General features: G+C 45.6%; 1 long non-coding RNA gene across 1 annotated transcript; it reads left to right on the top strand.

Annotated features, from left to right (window-relative positions):
- Nucleotides 1-8: 8 nt before the first annotated feature.
- On the top strand, nucleotides 9-16,749 carry LOC142365602 (uncharacterized). Its single transcript, XR_012766502.1, has 5 exons — nucleotides 9-86; nucleotides 1,611-1,735; nucleotides 2,527-2,592; nucleotides 11,605-11,676; nucleotides 14,634-16,749. It is a non-coding gene; the product is annotated as an uncharacterized LOC142365602 (long non-coding RNA).

Genomic DNA, 16,749 nt, shown 5'->3' with positions numbered 1-16,749 from the left:
GCTCAAGGCGCGGGGCGGGGCGCAGCCCGGAAGTGTCTTCTCCCTGAGGCGTTGCGGAGCCTTCCCCTTTCTTGCACCTCTAGGCGGTGAGGGAATATATCGATATATAAAAAATAATTAAAAAAAAAAAAGAAATGAGGCTTCTAGAAAAATACCCCGTTGCGGCAGGTGCCCTTGCAACGACCGCCGGTGGGCGGAAGAGGCGGGGGGGCCGTGAGGTGGGCAGGGGCCGGTGTGAGGCGTGGGAGACCGGGGCGTGAGGGCGGTGGGGCGGGGGGGGTGCGGGGAGCCCCCCGCTTTCCTGGGAGCTGCTGACCGCCCTGTCCCGTAGCAGCTGAAGCACAGCAACTGGTTAAAGGGACGTGATGTGCAGCGCCTTGTGTGTTACTACAGAGAAACTTAATATTTTTTAGCCAGTCTGCTGATAATACGTGAAACTTAAAAGCTGAGCCCACATGTGCTGCAAGAGGTGGTGGTGACAGCAGAGCAAGCTGAGGAGAGCCTCGATGCAAGATGTGTACGGCGCGCCGGGGCCTCTGCCCTGGCCTGACCCGCCTGCCGAGGCCTGACCCTGAGGGGGCCTTGCGCAGGTAGCAGCAAGTCCCGCGTGCGAGGCGTGGGATTTAGCCTGCCGGCATGATTGTGGCCCCGTGGTTATCCGGAGAGGTTGGTAAAGCACCGATCCCTCCAGGGAACGGGAAAGGTTGAGGGAAAAATCCTCCACCGTTTTGGCATGTATTGTATCTATCAAAAGCCACGTGCTATAGACACATTCAGTAACCAAAAGAGATTTGGGGTACCATCAAACTCATTATTTTAAACCAAAAATGGTCTACAAGAAGTTTTCATAGAATCATTAAGGTTAGAAAAGACCTCTAAGATCATGAAGTCCAACCATCAAAGATATGGGCTGGCATCTTCCACCAGTTGCCTTCGTCTGAGCTTGAAGGCAAACCTGATTTTCTTACCACATTTAGTGTAGGTTCTGTAGTCAGAGTGAAGGAGCCAGGCAAAACAAAATCCATTCCCAGGTAAGAATTTCCTTTAACCAGTGTGGGAGACTTAAAATAATAATAACAATAAACAAATAATCGGTACTGAGTCCATTCCCTACAGGATGTAATCTGAAGTGCTTTGCCAACCGTAGCGGGATCAACCCCTGCTTTGAGTGAGGATTGGCCCAGATGATCTCCTCAGCTCCCTTCCACTCTAATTACTTTCTGGTTTTTGCCTTTTAAAGCAGTAATTGTGGTGGTTTGCTTGTAGCAAAGACACCAGACCTTCATGCAGGCTTGCCATGGCCCCTCTCTGTGATCTTAAGTTTAGCTTGTGTAACAAGTCCCTGACTGAATTAGGGAATTATGCAGAAGACTATTACTCTTTGCTTTTATGCAGATGGCTTTCCCCTGGCCTTTGGGACTCTGGTTGTAACAGCTGTGGATGTTTCCACCAGGAAATCTCATAGGGAAATGCAAGTTTTTCTCCATTCTCTCCCTTCTGCTGTTGGCTGTATTACAGGGTATAGCTTGAGCATAGATAACTAAGCAGGGTTTGTATACTGGTATCTCTTTGAATGTAAAAGTTTGTTTCTTTTTGTATTTTTTTTTAAGGGATTTTAAAAAAAATGGAGTAACTTCTGGAAGTAGAAAAGGCCAAAGCTGACAGCCGATCCCAGAACCTGAAGTTCCTGAAAGATAAATCTGAGGATTTAAAAATCAGGATCAAGGCTGCTGAGGTAGATGGAAGGAATTTTCTAACAAGATGTTGTGACAGGATGGCACAGTCATGGTTGGTCAGGCCCAAAATTGTAGTTAAAGACATCCCTGGATCTTCCTAAACTCCATGATTTAGGAATCTTGGGCTAAAGGACAATGTGTTACTACAATTCCATTGTTCCTGCTATATTCATGGTCTCGCCCCAGGACATCCTATGGTAAATGCAAGGACACTTTCTCTTCTTGCACTGAGAATTGTACTAGCTTGGACTACCTTGTGCTTATTGTGAGGTACTGTCATGTAAGAGTATACAAACAGCTACCAGTAGAGCAACTGATTCACTGAGGTAAAATGTGTGTCAAAATTCTGAATATAGCAGTTTTTTGAAATTAGTGAATGATTAAACACAGACGTCAGAAGTTGTACTGTCTTCTCCTTCACCTTTCATACGTGATGGAGATGTGAATGCTTTATTTAACACTTGGATGCTGTCCAATACCTTGACAAATATGAGATGGAAAATTTTTTATTAGAGTTGATGACATTTTACTAAGAAGCCTCTTCCCAGCCTTGCCATGTGCTCTTCTCCCAGTAGTTTTCCAGAAAGACTTGATATTCTCTATACAAATTTTAGTAGCAACTGATTTCATATACCAGCTATAGCTGTGGTTGAAATAGCACGTGTTTCTGTTGTTAACAAGCTGTGTTCTTGTTTGCCTGTTTAGATCAAAACCCAAGGAAATGGTAAAATCTTTCTCCTCCCTGTTATATTTTGTGGTCAGTTATGAACAAACCCTTTCCTGTTTGTAGGAGCAGCTTGCTGCCACGGGGTTGGACCAGTCGCTGACACACGAGTCACTTGTGAGCATGTCTGAGGTAGGTCTTTTGGTACAAGGTGGATATCTCTACAGTGGTACAGACCAGGCTGGTTTGTTGAGTGGTTTCAGGAAATGTAGTTTGCTATTTAGTTACCTGAACAAATAGCAATGGTAAAGAGAACCACCAATAAAAATTCCATAGGCAGATACCTCTGAACAGGGGTGTGTTACGTGGGTTTGTCTCTCCTAGAAACTGAGGAGCGTCTGGGTGCTGAAGTGGCACCTTTTAACCAGAGTTAAATGTGGGCTTGTTTTGGAGTTAGGAAGAAGCTTTCCTTCTGGACTGCTTGAGGGGAACAACTGGCATCTTTTTTGTTGCCTTTTGGTTTTTCCTCTCCTCTTTCTGTCTATGTCTGTAATTGGGAATATAGTCTATTGGAGAATTTCCATGGAATAAATTCCCCAATGCTGAAAGGAAATTGGCAGCCCGTGATCTGCCTTCTCTCTGTGATCAGCGTTGTAAACAGAGTGGATATTCTGTGGACTATATCCTGTTAGGTGTGGCTGCTCATTCCTTCTAGCCTTGTTGGCATGGGTTACGGATCCGTTGTAATGATGTGACCCCAATATGAGTATGATCGTTCACCTTTATTAGTCAGCAAAAACAAGGTTTTATATAGCAAAACTATTACAGCATCTGAATGGTTAAACCCCCAATCCATATATAGGCAAAACTACTGCAACTCGTTGTGATTGGTGCAGAGCTGCATCTCGATGTGAAAACAGTGCTGTGGCAGGAAACAACAGCGTGGCAGGAAGGAAGTGACAGTGTGGCAGGAAATGGTGACGTTCCCCCTGCTCCAGTGTCCCGAGCTCGTCGCTCTGCCTTCCCAACAGGGTTCCGTATCAGCCGCTCCCAAGGCTCACTTCCGGATCGGAACCTGGGTTGCTCAACGCACCAAACTATGTCCCCTCTCATCCAGCCAGGACTCCACATAGCCTGTGTGAAATAAACCTGCTTTCAAACACTTCTGAGCAAGGGGAGGAGGTCGAGTGAAGCCCAAATCCCGAGTCACTGTGTGCTTTTTTCCTTGTGTCTTTAAATATAACATTTGTGGCTATATTATCCTGATCCGTCCAGAAATACTGTTCGTGCTCCTTTAATAGGAACAGGGACACATTGGTTCTTTGGCTGCAATGGAATTTGAGAGAGGGAATGTAACAGCTTATGTTGTGGAAGGGTATAACGTATGTCATTCAAATAATCAGCTAGAGCTGCTTGCAGCGATAAGGATTCCCTATTTAATACCACAAAGTCGTCTGTAGCCAGCAGCAGGTAAATAGCATCAGGATCACGTCCTGTCAATTGCTGACAACGATTCCGACCTTGTGCTATTAAGGACATTATCATATCTACCTTTGTGGTTAATGTTTCCATGGGCGTATGAGACAAAAAGATCCATTCCAGAGTCTTCAACTCCTGCGCATTAGCACACCATTGACCTAAAAGAGCATAAGGCTGGAAAAAAGCATAAATTATATACAAATCTATTGGTAACTTGACATTAATTCTGGAGGCTGTTATAGTTTGGCTATGTCCGCTCTGCAGTCGCTCCCAAGGCCGAGTAGAGATCTCCTGGCTGGCTCACGAAAACTGACGTGCGGAAAGCAGACTCCACAATCTGTAAGATTGTAAAGTAGGTATGTTTATTCAGCACCGGGCGGCACAGGGGGTAGTCCCACCAAAGTCGTGTGCGCCGGACAGTAACTTGTCTCTTCAACTTATACAATCAAGTATTACATATGCATTAGATTTACCAGTACGCCTATACCTATGCATAACCTATCCCTGCTTCATACTAAAATCAGTTCCAAGAAGTAATTTCCATACTAAAATCAGTTCCAAGAAGTAATTTCCATAGACTCCTCCCAGCTGTGCTTGTGCAGTGCCTCCTGGTGGTGGTCGTCGGGGGTCCCAAGATGAAGGCTCATCCTCTTTATCACGGTGTTCGCTGATTGACCTTTGTTTCTGTGCAAACTCAGTTCTCTTGTGGCTCCCATCCACACAGCAGGGTCGGTCTTAACTGGTTCTAGGCGACTCCCAGCCCCTATCAGGAACTAACCCCTTTGTATGGAGATGCAAGACCCTCTGCTTCAGTTAATTTACACAATAGATAAGCATTATCAGTTGTGTTTTTTTTTAAATGCACAACTATTAGGTAATGCCACTTCTACTAAAATCCCTTTTAACCCCTTCCTTCAAGGGCAGCTCGGTAGGTGTGGGCCAGACCCCAGCACGTTGCGGTGATCTGTGTCTCCCTGGAATTCCCAGGGTGGCAGCACACTTTTTGCAGATATTTTACTAGTTTGTCGTGATTCTGCACTTGTTCAGGAGTGAGTTTTAAAAACACCGGGGTTGCCCACTGCCCTAGGTACTTGCCCATGCTGTCCCACACACCCAGCCACTCATAGTTGTCCAGCCCTGGGGCAGGTCTTTGAGCGCTGTTGTTAACTACTTGTTTAACCCTAAACAAGACCTGAAACCCATTCAGGAGGAATAACAATAGAAACATGCTGGTCTGAGGATCCCACGGGTATTCAAAATTCTCGAAAGCTGTTAGGACTAGCCTGAAGGAGAGAAGAGGGGTGAAAGAATGGGGGAAAGCATCCCCTCCGGTTTTCCCCACAGAGTGGGTTCGATTATTAATAAATTCTAAGAGATAACACCCGAGGTATGGAAATGACCGCAGTGCCACATACAAATATAAGCCTAATTTCATGCCCAGTGATGTTACCATGTCATAAGTCGATATCGTACAGTACAGTAAAATCATAATCCTGATCCTTTTCTCCAAGGTAATGAACATCAGCACAGGGAACATATACAGCAGGTATGGGTTTACATACCACAGCCACTTGATCAAAGTCAGAAACATTTTTTACCAGCGACTATTTAACAAACACAATAAATGCGTATAACAAAATCTCAGAAAGCTGTTTTAACACCCTCTGCTCAGCCCTGCCGTTATCCCCGCCCCACGTTGGGTGCCAAATTTAATGTTGTAGTTTGGCTGTGGCCGGCAAGAAACAGGCCATGCGGCTGCTCTGCCGCCACTCCCCCCACTGGGGTGGGGAAGAGAATGGAAAGAAAACAGGCAAAAACTGATGGGTCGGGATAAGGGCAGTTTAAGAAGAACAGCAAAAAAAGGGAACAGTAACAACACCACCACCAATAAGGAGAATACAGAACACAAACCGCAGAACGCACAGAGCAACTCTCACCGCCCGCTGCCACTGCCGTGCACTCCCGAGCTGCGACTGCCTTCCCTCCGTCCAGCTCCCCCTAATCCGAACCCAGCATGACGGCACATGGTATTGAAAACCCTGTTCTGTTTGGCCAGGTTGGGTCAGCCTGCCCGGCTGTGTCCCCTCCTGGCTCCTGGTGAAAATTAACCCTGTCCTGGCCGAACCCAGGACAGAGGCAAAGGCAGTTGCGATTTTATCAGAAACATTCTGCAAGACAGTTTTTGCTTCTGGTGTCAATCTCCTGGAAGATAACAAATCTGAGTCCCCTTTCAACAAGGTAAATAGAGGGGACAACTCTTCACTTGTGATGACCAAAAGGGTTCATACCCAATTAATTGTTCCTAATAATTTTTGTAGATCGTGAAGAGTGGTGACTTGATCAACAATACCCAATGGTTGTGGGAACACTCGTGAAGTAAAGAGTTTCCATCCTAGATAGTTCCAAGGCTGCTCTGTCTGTACCTTTTCCGGGGCTATCTGTATCCCGTAGATTTTTAATGACGATTCTAATTTAGCAAAAGCAGTGAGCAGCACATTTTGTGTTTCAGCAGCAAGGAGGATGTCATCCATATAGTGATAGAAGTAGATCTGTTTAAAAGATTGCCGCACTTCTTTTAGTTCTGCATCCACAGCTATCTGGCAAATTGTGGGGCTATTCATCATGCCTTGTGGCAGAATGACACAATGGTATCGCTGCATAGGTTTACTGTTGTTAATTGAAGACGCAGAAAATGCAAAATGGGCACAATCATCAGGGTGCAAAAAAATTGTAAAAAACCAGTCCTTTAAATCATTAATAAAAAGAGGCCAATCTTCTGGAATCATAGTTGGGTTAGGGACATCAGGTGTAGTGGCTGCATTCAGCTCATCACTGCATTTATAGCCTGCAGATCTTGTAATAATCTCCATTGAAGATGGAGATAATAGCAGTTTGTAACCAATCTAGGAACTGAACATAGGGTTCCTGAGATCCCTGTCGAATTGACGCAAAAGACGCTTGTCACCAGCCAAGATCTGGCACCTTTCGCAAGGCCTTGAGACTTAAATACACGGTTTCACAGAATCACAGAATCACAGAATGGTATGGGTTGGAAGGGACCTCTGTGGGTCATCTAGTCCAACCCTCCTGCCGAAGCAGGGTCACCTACAGCAAGCTGCACAGGACCTTGTCCAGGCGGGTCTTGAATATCTCCAGAGAAGGAGACTCCACAACCTCCCTGGGCAGCCTGTTCCAGTGCTCCGTCACCCTCAGAGGGAAGAAGTTCTTCCTCATGTTCAGCTGGAACTTCCTGTACTTCGGTTTGTGCCTGTTGCCCCTTGTCCTGTCACTGGGCACCACTGAAAAGAGTCTGGCCCCATCCTCCTGACACCCACCCTTCAGATATTTGTAAGCATTTCTAAGGTCCCCTCTCAGCCTTCTCTTCTCCAGGCTAAACAAGGCCAGCTCCCTCAGCCTCTCCTCGTAGGAGAGATGTTCCAGTCCCCTCACCATCCTCGTAGCCCTCCGCTGGACTCTCTCCAGTAGCTCCTCATCTTTCTTGAACTGGGGAGCCCGGAACTGGACACAGTACTCCAGATGGGGCCTCACTAGGGCAGTGTAGAGGGGAAGGAGAACCTCCCTTGACCTACTGGCCACACTCCTTTTAATGCACCCCAGGATCCCATTGGCCTTCTTGGTATCCAGGGCACACTGCTGGCTCATGGTCAATTTGTCGTCCACTAGGACACCCAGGTCCCTCTCCGCAGAGCTGCTCTCCAGCAGGTCTGCCCCAAGCCTGTACTGGTGCATGGGGTTGTTCCTCCCCAGCTGCAGGACCCTGCACTTGCCCTTGTTGAATTTCATCAGGTTCCTCTCTGCCCAACTCTCCAGCCTGTCCAGGTCTCGCTGAATGGCAGCGCAGCCTTCTGGTGTATCCACCACTCCTCCCAGTTTGGTGTCAGCAGCAAACTTGCTGAGGGTACATTCTAACTCTTCATCCAGGTCGTTGATGAAGAAGTTGAATAAGACTGGGCCCAGTACTGACCCCTGAGGGACACCACTAGTTACAGGCCTCCAACTAGACTCAGCGCCGCTGATGACAACCCTCTGAGTTCTGCCATTCAGCCAGTTCTCAATCCACCTCACTGACCACTCATCCAGCCCACACTTCCTGAGCTTCCCTAGGCTTGTGTAAATACTGCTCTTGGCAATGCCACTTGTGCTCCCCCCGTGGTGTAATTATCTCGACCCAGCAACTCGTCTTCTCCAATACCTAATCCAGCAGAAATATTCTCTATAACCTGTACAATTACAAGTTCGTTATATTCTGATGCCCAGATGGTGTATTGTGCAGATGACAGAACCATTCTAAGTACTGGTCGCCAATCAGAAGGGGTCATGACATAAGATTCTCCTATAGGTTGTATGAGGTTCATACTAAATGAAGTCTGGAGACCATATTCTTGTATGGATTTCCAAACTTCCTTAATAACCTCATATGATAAATAAGCATACTCTGGGGCTTGGTTAGGCTTATATACTACAGGCATAGCTTGAAGGATGGAAACATCTCCTTTGCAGAGCGCATCAATCCTACATTTGTCTAACAATACGTTCGACCGTCCAACAACATTCAATGAGTCAGAGGCTGTGTAGGAGCCAAAGAGGGGGGTGTAGGAGCAGAAGGGAGCAGTTTAGGAGCAAAAGGGCGGGTGGAATTTGATAAGTGACATGCACGATATTGATTTTTGTCTTTGTGCCTGTAATATTTCATCTGCTGTGGGTGCGGGGGTTTCCACAATCTTCACTGGAGTTAGTGGCGGGTATAAATCAGGTCTGTCCTCGGTGTCTATTTCCCCGGGATCAAAAGGATCGTCAGGTTCTGGCGGATCTACCCCCCGCATTCCCTGTGTTGAGTTAGGGGTTTCATCCTACGCAGGACTAAATGTTTCAAAAGATTGCAACTCGGTCTGTTCCTGCTTTTGCGAGAACGGAGGAGGGGCAGCCGACACTTGTAAGATAGTTTCTGCAGGTTTTAGAGCATTTAAAGCTGTATACACTGTTTTCCAAGTCATAATGATTTCCTCAGGGACTTCAAGTCGCAAGTCCTTTTTTGTCTGCAATTCCTCTCCCACCTTTGCCCACAACGAGCTATCATATGAACCTGAGGAAGGGTACCACGAGCAATAGTCTCTTATCCAAACTAACAATTTAACCAACTTTGTAACTGATACTGCAAAGCCTTGTTCTTTCAAAATTCTCTGTAAAATCTCTTGATGGAGCTTTTGCTCCTTTGTAGCTGACTGTCCCAGTGTTTCAGAAGAGTACTAACCAGTAATAATTTGTGTTGGAATTTTATGTACAAAAAGTCATAGGCAATTTTCTAGACTTGTCATCTTCTAGAACCTGAGCATAAGGGCAGGTTTGACTCCCTGACATGTCTATATCTGCTTTGCCAAGAGCTCAATGAATTTGGTAGCACAAATGACTTGATCCGTCCTGGTGACGGAGGATACGGAGAAGGCAGAGCTACTGAATGCCTTCTTTGCTTCAGTCTTCAGTGCTAAGACTGGCCCTCAGGAATCCCAAGCCCCGGAGGTAAAAGAAGAAGCCTACAAAGAGGACGACTTTCCCTTGGTTGAGGAGGACTGTGTGAGGGATCGCTTAAGCAATCTGGACGTCCACAAATCCATGGGCCCCGATGGAATGCACCCACGAGTGCTGAGGGTGCTGGCGGATGTCATTGCTGAGCCACTCTCCATCATCTTTGAGAGGTCCTGGAGGACAGGAGAGGTGCCCGAGGACTGGAGAAAGGCCAATGTCACTCCAATCTTCAAAAAGGGCAAGAAGGAGGACCCAGGGAACTACAGGCCGGTCAGCCTCACCTCCATCCCGGGAAAGGTGATGGAGCAGCTTATCCTGGAGGCCATCATGAAGCAAGTGGAAGAAAAGAAGGTTATCAGGAGTAGTCAGCATGGATTCACCAAAGGGAAATCATGCCTGACCAATCTGATAGCTTTCTACGATGACATGACTGGCTGGGTAGACGAAGGGAGAGCCGTGGATGTTGTCTACCTTGACTTCAGCAAGGCTTTCGACACAGTCTCCCATGATATCCTCCTAGGGAAGCTCAGGAAGTGTGGGCTGGATGAGTGGTCGGTGAAGTGGATAGAGAACTGGCTGAATGGCAGAACTCAGAGGGTTGTCATCAGCGTCGCTGAGTCTAGTTGGAGGCTGGTGACAAGTGGTGTCCCCCAGGGGTCAGTACTGGGCCCAGTCTTGTTTAACTTCTTCATCAACGACCTGGATGAAGAGTTAGAATGTACCCTCAGCAAGTTTGCTGACGACACCAAACTGGGAGGTGTGGTAGACACACCGGAAGGCTGTGCTGCCATTCAGCGTGACCTGGATAGGCTGGAAAGCTGGGCAGAGAGGAACCTGATGAGGTTCAACAAGGGCAAGTGCAGGGTCCTGCACCTGGGGAGGAACAACCTCATGCACCAGTACAGGCTTGGGGTGGACCTGCTGGAGAGCAGCTCTGCGGAGAGGGACCTGGGTGTCCTGGTGGACGACAGGTTAACCATGAGCCAGCAGTGTGCCCTGGCTGCCAAGAAAGCCAATGGGATCCTGGGGTGCATCAAGAGGAGTGTGGCTAGCAGGAGGAGGGAGGTTCTCCTTCCCCTCTACACTGCCCTGGTGAGGCCTCATCTGGAGTACTGTGTCCAGTGCTGGGCTCCCCAGTTCAAGAAAGATGAAGAGCTACTGAAGAGAGTCCAGCGGAGGGCTACGAGGATGGTGAGGGGACTGGAACATCTCCCCTACGAGGAGAGGTTGAGGGAACTGGGCTTGTTCAGCCTGAAGAAGAGAAGGCTGCGAGGGGACCTTATAAATGCTTACAAATATCTGAAGGGTGGGTGTCAGGAGGATGGGGACAAGCTCTTTTCAGTAGTGCCCAGTGACAGGACAAGGGGCAATGGGCACAAACTGAAGCAGAGGAAGTTCCGTCTGAACATGAGGAGGAACTTCTTCCCTCTGAGGGTGACAGAGCACTGGAACAGGCTGCCCAGGGAGGTTGTGGAGTCTCCTTCTCTGGAGATATTCAAGACCCGCCTGGACGGGGTCCTGTGCGGCCTGCTGTAGGTGACCCTGCTTCGGCAGGGGGGTTGGACTAGATGACCCACAGAGGTCCCTTCCAACCCCTACTGTTCTGTGATTCTGTGATCTTTGGAGTGGGTGTTTTTGGGGGTTTGGTTGTTTGATTATTTGAAAAGAGTTGAGGACTGGAAGGTGCTCATTTTTCAGCCCCAAAGAGAAATTATTTCCCCTTGTTAACAGAATAAGCAAAGCAGTGGAAGTGTAAGGGGAGTCTCTTTGCTGCTGCGTGTGCAAAACTTTTCACGCAGAAGGCATAGGCATGAGAATGTATCCCCTTCCTTGGGGCTTAGTTCTCTCTCTCTGGCCTACAGTGAAAGTCCTCTGTCTGGTGGATTCTCATTTGAAATCCCCTCTCCTTTCAGGCAGGTGAGATCAGGCGGTTATACTGTAAGAAAAGATATCTGAAGATGTCTTCAGATTAAAAAAAAATTGATACCTGGGTTTGACTGACTGATAACTGAACAAATAGCAGATCTTTAGATTTCCGTGGGATTTGAGAAGGGTAACGAAAGCTCACACCAACATCTGTGAATTCTGAAATGCTGTAGGTAGTTGTGGATGTACTTCACTGATATATGTCACTTCTACAAGTAAGACTATAGGATATAATCTGCCTTGCTCTCTTTGCAGAAACTGGCTGGACTGCAGGAAGAAGTTGTAAATTTGAAGAAGAAACTGGAGTACTACCTAGATGTAACTCCTGTAATTATTTTTTTTCCACTGTTCTATTGTATTTGCCATCAGATTAATTTTAATGGACTTCAGAATGTAGAGGATATTATTGTGATGGTTTCAGTGGACAGGTAGATGTCCTACAGGTCTGTTAGTGGTGTAAACAGAAGACTTTGCTTAAATGGAAGGCTAGCTATTTATTAATGAAAGCCAAGAAATTAAGTATGCTTACCAGGCAAACTTTTTTCTAACAAAACGCACGGATTTGCTGGGTGAGCTCAGTGTCAAGGTGAATTAGCTAGAAATTAGACAAAAAAAAGAGGAAGAAAATATAATTCCTTGGTATAACAATTTTTTTGAGATTTATTGATATTTTAGCTATACATGTGATCAGGCTGTTGATATGGTCGACACAGCACATTGTGCAGAGTTTGGAGCTCCGAGCAAGATTTTAACAATTATGAAGAAATAGCCAAATGTAGGCGTTGTCCCCTAAACAAGTACTCTAGCTTGTGTGAGTACTGGCTGCTCCATCACTTTCTTCAATTTCTCTTGAGGGTGCTGGGTACTCAGCTCTCTGAAAACGCAGGTTTCTCATTTTGCCTGAATTGCAGTTTTTGAAAGCCCCTGTCTGTGTATCTTCTCTTCATTTTATATTTTGGCTGCTGTGTCTATTGGTGCTAGGAGTCACTATCAGACTGCTGTGGGAAGCATCTTTCATGAAAAGGATTTTACTTTTTTCGAATTAGAATGCTTGTTACAAAAGATTGTTTCAGTTAAGGGTAATTTTGTGAACAATTTTATAGTGGCTTAAAGAAATAATGGGTAAACAAGGCTTTAGTCCATGAAACAGAAGGCATTGGCTTTGTGTGATGTCTGTACATCTCCACCTGTGATATTTGGGACTACTAAACCCAAGTATTTCAAATCTCCTTTGGAAGATTGCCATTGCTTTTATAGATTAGTATTAAGGACTTTTCTCTTTGTCATTCAGGGGAGAGGTAGCAAAAAACTGGAGGGTGAATAGTTGAATGGGTTTTGGTTTTATTAAATACAATTGCAACTTCAGTTTGCAGTTTTGTATTTGAGGTACCTGAAACGGCCCCTGTTACCTCCTCATCTGAGCGCCCCGTAGCCTTTAATAGAGCTAACCTCAGACCTTTTTGTGTAAGAGGTGAAAAAGATTTATTCCAGTTCTTATAAGTGGGGCATAGAGGTCCAGAGAAATAGAGACTTGTCCAAAATCACATAGAAACTCTGCGATTAACCATGCCTCTTGTATTATGAACTAGGGACCTGTCTGCTGGGCCACACTTCTCTCTTCACCTCCTTAGCCCCTCCATCAAGTTCCTGCCTCTCAACATGTCTCCCTCCTAGAAGAAAAGGATGAAGGGAGAGGGTTGTACTGCTTCTCTTTTAAATCCATCTTACCCTGAGAGGCAGCTGCCTCCTTTCCTCAAGTGAAACAGGATGATGTTCAAATTGGATTAGGTTCTCCGATTCCCCCCTCCCTCCCATCTTCCTGTCGGTGGAGACAGGGAGAGCCCTGATGCCTCGCTTCTGGTGCAGGCAGAAGGAGGGAGAAAGGTTTATCCTTGCAAGCTTATTGTGCTTTGGAAAATTCATGCACAGATATGTTTAAAATCCAGTTCCTCAACTGATAGGTTTGGGAATTTGCTAAAAACATGGGGTTTATTTTTTTTAGGCTTTAAGCCATAACAGACTTTTGAAAAATACATGCTTGCCCAAACCAAACTGATACTAGGCTTTTAATGTCTGTACCTTTTGCATGTGAACGGTGTATGCAAAACTGATTTAATTATCCCTGAATTCCCCTGTGGCACATCATTAGACTCTTGCAATGATGCAGGGACTCTGTGTTTCCAGCTGAAATATTGATTTTTATGCCATTTTCTCTCATTAGAATCCTTCCCTTGCACGAGTGAAGATTGAAGAAGTGAAACGAGAACTGTTAAGAGTTTATCTTTCACAGAGATTTGAATGAGTGCTCTTGTTCCAAAACAAGCTATATATGTTAATTGTTTGTGGATTTATCTACCTCAGATTGTAGTCTTAATGATCTCTAGAGGGAAATTTTGCTCTGGTAAGACAGAAGCCGTACATATTGGTAGGAGGAACTGGTGGAAGAATGATATCTAAGCTACAAAGGCAGTTAGGCATAATGGTATCGATGGGATTAGGTATCTATATCCCTCTGGATTTTGTCTGCTTCACCTGTCAGAATGTTTATTCACTCAGCTGTGTTGCAGCTTGTTGGTCTCACAACTTTCCTTGCTGCTCCTGAACTCTGAGGGCTCTAGGGCCCATGTTTTTTTAACAGTTGCCTTGTAGACTGCAATGGGGATTTTCCCCTATAAAACATAATGCCTGTTTCATCCATGTTTATGTAATCTGCAAGTATAGTTGTTGGGGAAACATTCATATCACGCTGTTGGGAAGTTCACATGTAGCTTTCCTGAGTGAGCTGGGCCACATTTGAGCATAAAACCTGTCTTTATTTCTTTGGGCTACTATCTGCTTGATCATAGATACAACACAAGTCGGTGATAAGCCTTAAAGCTGTGATCAAAAATTGCGGCTCTTAGAGAGTGTTTTGTACATTTTCAGATGGGACTGCTCGGGTTGCTAAGCCACTGGGTTTTGATTCAGAAATACAAGCTCACCTTACCAGCCTGAGGCTTTTAGCAGGTCAGAACCCTCACCTCTGGAGTGTACCTGTTCAGCTTGAGGGTGTCTAATACCACACTGGGGCACTGAGCTTGTTTAGCCCTTCATTTGGAGATTTCTCTGTAGCTGTCTACAGAGACTGCTGCCGTTTGCAGTAGTGAGACCTTCCAGTTCAATGCTTGGGTTGATCAGGGCTAATAATATCCCAAGATTTGATCATTGTAGGTATGTTTGTCTAACAAGAACGTAAGAAAACTGTTTCATGGTCATGTGTTTGTTTTTTTTTTTCCTCCTGCTAGAATGCCTTGGAGGCAGAGTTCTCAAAGCAGATTGATATGCTGACTCCTGAGATGTCAGAGCCCAGCAAACTCCAGTTCACCTGAAGTGTCCTGCGTGGAAGATGATTTCCCTTCTATTGTCTATTTATTTGCACTAGTAAAACATTTTGGACTTCTTACTGTACTTCTGCAGCTTTCCGTCTTACTCTTCTTGCTGTTGGATGGCATGTTTGTCACCTTTCGGCAAGCATGCTCATTTTCAGGGGTTCATGTAGCCCTCCATTTGTAAACGTCACCTATTTTTCATAAAATAACCCCTAAACTTACTGTTTTCTTTATCAGTTCTTTTTCCATATGTGATACACACCTGTAATTGGCCTCCAGATGGCACCTTCACCAGGAGATGTCCCTGTCAGGATTTGGTTCACCATTACCACATAGAATTGAACTCGTCAGGGAGTCTGGTTTTCCTCTTTTTCCTGTCTGGGCTTTGGATTGTGCTTTTTCCCTGATAGATTGTGCAGCCTCTGAGCCCTGTGTGTATGATGGCTGTCTGCCTTCATGGAAACAGGTTGAGCTCTGACTTGTCTTACGTGGGTCATAGTACTGGCTTTACTGGCAAACTACTGCTGGAAGGTAAGAGATGAGATGTAGCAGTATCAGCCTCCTAAAGTTCTGTTGTTTCTTTGTCATCTGAGAAAATGGAAGCCCGTGGCACTAACCTGTAAGGTTTGCCCATGTTCAAGGCTTTGAGAGATACCAGTCTACTGTTGACTCTTTGTTGTTTCTCCTTACGTTATAAATAGAGCTAAGCAAATGGAAGTAATAAATAGCTTTATGGATAGTGAAGTGATAGCTTTAAAAAAACAAAAAAGAGCTTTACAGTAAGACCTTTCTATTTCTGAAAATACATGGGTATTTTTGCAGAACCACTGTAGGATGTGATCATTTTGAAGCTAGATTGTCCTTTCCAATTCTACCTCAAATGTCATCTTCCAAAAGGGTCCCCAGAGCCCTCCTCTTACTTCCATGCCACCACCACATCAGCCTTAAACACCCCAACTTTTAAAAGCTGTTTTGTACTAAAGCAAAAAACCTGAAAAGCTCCTGTGGATGGGGAAAAAGCAAAATCTAGAAATAGTGGCAGCACCTAAGAACATGAAGCATGGACTAGGGCCCGTTTGTACCAGGCAATGTCCGGACAAAGAACTGTGGTGTGCGTGGTGACAATTTGTAGCTACATCTGTTTGCAATTAGTTGCAAAAGATTATGGTAATGATTTAGCATGGTGTGCCTGTCCCCAGGAGCTGTTACTTCACTGTAGAAATTGATTTTGCTGATCTGCAGGAAGAGAGATTCTATTGCTTCATGTCCTTCATTGAAGTGATAGGATCATGAGATCTGTATCTGATCATGCTTAGGGTGTAGCTCTGGTTTCTAAGAAGCTGCAAGCTCAGAATGACATGGGTGTTGGTGAAGTGCCACAGCTGCCTCACCTTGTGACCTTCTTCACCTCATTTCTTTCACTGTGATGGGGAAGAACTGGAGGATGTTCAGAAAGCCAGTGCTCGTGGGAATCTTCAGCCTCATCTTCCATACACTGGAGGTGGTGTAAAACAGGGTGCCTGATGTGATGTACAGGAGGGGTACGTGATGCATAAGAATGATAGGGAATTTCACAAAGATTAAGCAGAAAACAAAGGACTGACTATCAGAGGCCTCAGGCAAGAATGCACCAAAGGTCATGTAACAAGCACATCCTAAAGAAGTGCAGATAAACCAGCAGACACCAAGATCCTGAGAAATTCAGAAACTTCTCAGTGAGCCAACTCATGACCATATATGGGAGGAAAGACTCAATTCATGGAAAGGACACTAAGAAGTACCACTTCTGCAGCCACCAGGGACCACCAGAGACCATCGAGGACCCCATGGAAGCCCCACAGAGATCCAGGCCGCAAGCGTAATGACTATGCAAATATGGTAATTAGTTCCAGGAAATAGAATAAATATGTATGAACATTCCGGGAAACTTAATGCACATGTATGTAACAGGGTGATATAAGCTTGGGGTGAGGCGACATACGGCATGCATGTTGGGAGGAGCGATCCCCCGTGCATCCGGTGCCATAATAAA

The sequence above is a fragment of the Opisthocomus hoazin genome, chromosome W, assembly GCF_030867145.1.
Source record: "Opisthocomus hoazin isolate bOpiHoa1 chromosome W, bOpiHoa1.hap1, whole genome shotgun sequence".
NCBI classification, from domain to species: Eukaryota; Metazoa; Chordata; class Aves; order Opisthocomiformes; family Opisthocomidae; genus Opisthocomus; species Opisthocomus hoazin.
The sequence above is the reverse complement of the archived record's forward strand: the minus strand, read 5'-3'. Positions and strand labels throughout refer to the sequence as shown.